Here is a 6,259-nt window from a genome sequence, read left to right on the forward strand (position 1 = left end):
GGGCGTGACAGAGAGATCCTTGATGAAAACCTGCTCCAGAACGCTCAGGACCTCAGACTGGCGCAAAGGTTCACCTTCCAACAGCCAGAGCCCGGACTTGAACCTCATCGAACATCTCTGGAGAGACCTGAAATAGCTGTGCAGCTACGCTCCCCATCCAACCTGACAGAGCCTGAGAGGATCTGCAGAGAAGAATGGGAGAAACTCCCCAAATACAGGTGTGCCAAGCTTGTAGCATCATCCCCAAGAAGACTCAAGTCTGTCATCGCTGCCAAAGGTGCTTCAACAAAGTCCAGAGGAAAGTGTCTGAATACTTATGTAAATGTGATATTTCCGTGTTTTATTTTAAATAAATGAGCAAAAACTTCTAAAAACCAGTTTTTGCTTCATCATTATGGGATAGTGTGTGTAGATTGCTGATCATTTTTGTTTTTAATAAGGCTGTAACACAACAAAATGTGGAAAAAGTCAAGGCGTCCGAATACTTTTCGAATGCGCTGTAGGATGAGCCTTGACTAGAATACAGTATATACATATGAAGTGGGTAAAACAGTATGTAAACATTATTAAAATGACCAGTGTTCAATCACTATGTACATACATAGGGCAGCAGTCTCTAATGTGCAGGGTAGAGTACCGGGTGGTATCCGGCTAGTAACCGTGTCTGAAGTTCAGAGCAGGGTACTGGCTGGGGCTTGTCTATATATAGGTGGCTGAAATTGATTAAGAGATAAATCTCGCTCAATCCGCCGTCTCACTTAGCCTGTAATCGGATTGTGTTGTGTATCAGAGTTGTGTACTATGGGACTCCCAGTCAAACTCAAGGGGATTGATCGCCTTTGAGAGATTATGAGGCGTACACTGATATGGAAAACTATAATATATACGGTAATTTGGGGTATTATCAACAGTAAAATACTCTGAAACATTTTACTGCAGTATACTGTAAATTATGGTGCATTGTGGGAAACTGTTGTTGTTGGCGAGGAAGGAATTGCTGTATTTCAAATGGTATTGTAATTCCACCTCACAGATACATTACCATACTGTATCTTTGGAGCGCCAAAAACCTTTTAACCACTAGTGATTGGTGCATGGTAATGTTGTTTCTGGCTCATTAATATTATTTGAGGCATGCCTTGTAAGAGGCTATATTATTACTGTACCAATTTAACTTCTATGTCGTTATAGTACCCAATCAATTTAAAATGTATAAATCAAATCCAATTTGATTTGTTACATGTGCCAAATATAACAGGTGTAGTAGACCTTATCATGAAATGCTTACTTACAAGCCCTTAACCATCAACACAGTTTTAAGAAAATAGAGTTAAGAAAATATTTACTAACTAAAAAGTAACAAAATGTAGTTTTTTTTTAACAAAAATTGTACAATTTAAAAAAAGTAACACAATCAAATAACAATAACGATGCTATATACAGGGGGTACCGTTAGCGAGTCAATGTGCGGGGGTACAGGTTAGTCGAGGCTGTAAAGGGGACATATTGGAGTGGCAGCAAGTCTTAAACCTTAAATGGTTGAGTCCTTTTGGTCTGTTTTGATCTGTAGTCCTACCAGGCCTCTAAAAGTGCAAGTGGTATAAAAACACCAAATATGTATTAATATGCTGTAATGAGCAGCCAACCTGCTTGCACTCTTGTAATTAAATTCAAATATTGTGAAATACAAACCCCTCCCCTCAATGAATTTCATTAATTCATTCCGATTACGGCAGTATTTCCTTTTTTACAGTATAATACCGTACATTTTACGGTATTGTACTGTGTGCCATTACACAGTGCTTGCTTTGATACCGTATTTATATGACAGTAGGTGTACTGTAATATGAAATACATCATTTTACATGCCACTGAGCTGCCTGTAAGTTACTGTCAAATTCACAAAAAAACATTTACAGTGTAGGCTATGAGGAGTAATGACAGAGAGGCATCAGAGAGGGACCATATGGACTGGCACTGCACTCTCTGGCACTGCCAGGAAACCGACTGCCTTTGTTCAAACACAGATACTTACTAAGGAAATTACTTAGAATTGTACACTTAGAATTGGAAATAAAGGTCTACAGACATTTTTAGCCTGTCTGCTACCAAACTCGTGCTGTACCATGTGGTCTGTATCAGGCTAAGGCATAACGCATCTTGGCCTTGTGTATGTTTGAAAATAGAACATTAAAATCTCTATTTTACATCTCACACCTCAGTCATCTAGATTGACTTTCAGGTCGACATGCGGTCAATGGTTGCGCTACCAGAAGTATGAGTACATAAGAGCTGAGTGTGTTTGAGGCCTGTCACAGAGGTTGTCAAGTTGATGCAGAGGAACTCCTGGAATCATATGTCTGGTTGTTCTGCTGGTTAGGGAACGTCATTGGATCCCTAATCCAAGTTAGATGAGAAGGAAATGGCAGACTTCTAGAAGTCAAATGGTGGCCCTTTGGAGTTGTTATAGATGAGCTCATTAATGATGAGCCAATCCTTGTGTTTGTGCGTGTGTGTAGCATCACATGAAATCAGAAAACAGTAGAGGTGAGGCCATGAGGGAAGTAAACAGGATAATCAGATAATGTAGAAGTAGATCCACCATTAAGAATAGTAACACTAATCAAGGAAGGCAGCTCTGATAAGTGTTTCTTAGAAGTTCCCGAAATACTCAGGAATAATGTCACTATGTTTGAGATGTATTGGAGACTTAGTACATTATGTGTTAGGGTTAGCATTACTGTTAGGTTTGCGTCTGTCTGAGTGGAGTTATTTAAGGCCAGGAGCAAGGTTCACATCATTATACCCTGATGAAGACAGCTTGGCTGTCGAAACGTTGGTAATGACATTTTTGCATCTGAGCTCCTAGAGTGTGCGGCTCTCCTTTATTTTTAAGTTTTCTACTCCGCCAGCCAGCACCTCGCCTAAATAGGTGTGCGTTTCTTTTTCTTCTAGATCACATCCAATTTGCAACAGATTTTGTTGTGAATGTTCTAAAATCTGCATAAAGCAATATACGCATTTTCCCACCAGCGATGTTTCCACCAACTGACTTTTTGCGGATAAAAGGCTCTGAGTGATGACGTAGTGCAAATAAAAATAAATTTTGTTGTTAAATTCCGAATGCACCAAATGAAAAATACATGTTAAAAAATGGAGTTACATAGTTTTTTCAACTCTACTAGTGGTTTTGTCACAAAACTGTTTGTTATATAGCAAATGTGCCCACTCTAGTCTTGGTACAGGCACCCTAGCCAACAGATATACTTACAGTGCGGGTAGGCTTCCTACATTATGATCTTTTTTTAACTAGGAAAGTCAGTTAAGAACAAATTCTTATTTACAATTACACCGGCCAAACTCGGACGACGCTGGGCCAATTGTGCTCCGCCCTATAGAACTCCCAATCACGGCCTGTTGCGATACAGCCTGGAATCGAACCAGGGTGTCTGTTGTGACACCTCTAGCACTGAGATGCGGTGCCTTAGACCGCTGCGTCACTCGGGAACCCTTTGATAAGAGCGATATTATTTGTATTTGTAAAACGGCAGCCAAGCATCGATCATCATGTCACCAGAATAAGACCCTCAATATTTTTGGGGAAAGGCGCATCAAGCTCATCACCATGCACTTTCACCACTCTGAGAAATTCATCATTATTTATTTAATCTGTAGCCTAATAAACTGCATGATTTTCGAGTCGTAGTGGGAGGACCACACAACATATCATCGCCTGACTGAAAATGTACTTTGATATGTTGGTTATTATATCAATATTTGCTGCATTTCCCGCTTCATTAATTTTAGCGACACACAAAAAAACACCATGTCAAATATACAAATTCTTTGTCGGCATTTATAAAATTGTACTGAAATGTAATCTTTCCATCACCTCGGTCGTGACTTTTCATGCGTCAGGTAATTCATCGATTTGAAACGGTGGGATTGAAACGTGATTAGTGTTAGTGTTTGGGGTTTGGGGAGCTAATCTGAGTGAGAGGCCAGAAGGGACCAGAATAAGAGTATATTGGTTAAATTTAGGATGGTTTTAGGGAGACTATTTCACATAGAACACGTAGACCTGCATGAGTGTTCTGATATGCTCTATAGAACCAACATTTAGGCAAGATACCAGTCAAAGGCTGTCTCTTTGCCTCAAGGTTTTATAAGTGGAAGTCCACAAATGTAGGAATGGCTACAATATTTGCAATCGTTTATTATTTCAAAAGAACACCACAACGAAAAAATTGTTAACTCACTTTAGTTGATCCAAAGTGACACGGGTTTAGGGAAGAAGTCATAGCCATTCAACAAATATACAGTACCAGTCCAAATTTTGGACACACATTCAATAGTTTTTCTTAATTTGTACTATTTTCTACATTGTAGAATAATAGTGAAGACATCAAAACTATGAAATAACACCTATGGAATCATGTAGTAACCAAAAAAGTGTTAAACAAATCATTATATTTCAGATTCTTCAAAGTAGCCACCCTTTGCCTTGATGACAGCTTTGCATTCTCTCAACCAGCTTCAGGAGGTAGTCACCTGGAATGCTTTTCCAACAGTCTTGAAGGAGTTCCCACATATGCTGAAAACTTGTTGGCTGCTTTTCCTTCACTCGGTGGTCCAACTCATCCCAAACCATCACAATTTGGTTGAGGTCAGGTGATTGTGAAGGCCATGTCATCTGATGCAGCACTCCATCACTCTCCTTCTCGGTCAAATAGCCCTTACACAGCCTGCGGGTGTGTTTTGGGTCATTGTCCTGTTGAAAAACAAATGATAGTCCCACTAAGCACAAACCAGATGGGATGGCGTATCGCTGCAGAATGCTGTGGTAGCCATGCTGGTTAAGTGTGCCTTGAATTCTAAATAAATCACAGACAGTGTCACCAGCAAAGCACCCCCACATCATCACACCTCCTCCTCCATGCTTCACGGTGGGAACCACACATGCAGAGATTATCCGCTCACCTACTCTGTGTCTCACAAAGACACAGCGGTTGGAACCAAAAATCTCAAATTTGGACAGATTTCCACCGGTCTAATGTCCATTGCTCGTGTTTCTTGGCCCAAGCAAGTCTCTTCTTCTTATTGGTGTCCTTTAGTAGTGGTTTCTTTGCAGCAATTCGACCATGAAGGCCTGATTCATGCAGTCTCCTCTGAACAGTTGATGTTGAGATGTGTCTGTTACTTGAACTCTGTGAAGCATTTATTTGGGCTGCAATTTCTGAGGTGCAGTTAACTCTAATGAACTTATCCTCTGCAGCAGAGGTAACTCTGGGTCTTCCTTTCCTGTGGCGGCCCTATGGGAGACAGTTTCATCATAGCACTTGATGGTTTTTGTGAGTGCACTTGAAGAAACATTGAAAATTCTTGAGATTTTCCGCATTGACTGACCTTCATGTCTTAAAGTAATCGTTTCTCTTTGCTTATTTGAGCTGTTCTTGCTATAATATGGACTTGGTCTTTTACCAAATAGGGCTTTCTTCTGTGTACCATCCCTACCTTGTCACAACACAACTGATTGGCTCAAACGCATTAAGAAGGAAAGAGATTCCACAAATTAACTTTTAACAAGGCACACCTGTTAATTGCAATGCATTCCAGGTGACTACCTCATGAAGCTGGTTGAGAGAATGCTGAGAGTGTGCAAGGCTGTCATCAAGGCAAAGGGTGGCTACTTTGAAGAATCTCAGATTTTAAAATATACTTTGATTTGTTTAACACTTTTTGGGTTACTACATGATTCCATATGTGTTATTTCATAGTGTTGATGTCTTCACTATTATTCTATAATGTATAAAATAGTAAAAATTAAGAAAAACCCTGGAATGAGTAGGTGTGCCCAAACTTTTGATTGGTACTGTAGATACAATTCTTTTAATAGTTGGTTATTCCCTGAGTACACTGAAAAAATATATTTTTTAAATCCAATTACTTTCAGTCAAGTGTAGTTGGAAGGGAATAGGAGCCAATTTAAGTCATCTCCCTCGATTCTGCAGTGTACCTGATTGATGAACCCACGCTGTCGTGTAAACATGTTTCTGCATGCTGGACCATCTGAGCTTCCTCAAATAGTTGATTCATACCAATTTAAACATACACAATGTCTGCCTTTTTATTCTTATTGTTTGAACATACTCTCTCAACAGACATAGTGAGGCCCATTCTTGAATAACAGTAGGTCCAACAGCTCTCCTGTCATGTCCTCACTGCACTGAGGGAACTAGTAATGTCATCAGGTTACTCT

Source organism: Salvelinus alpinus, chromosome 13 (genome assembly GCF_045679555.1).
Source record: "Salvelinus alpinus chromosome 13, SLU_Salpinus.1, whole genome shotgun sequence".
Lineage (NCBI taxonomy): Eukaryota > Metazoa > Chordata > Actinopteri > Salmoniformes > Salmonidae > Salvelinus > Salvelinus alpinus.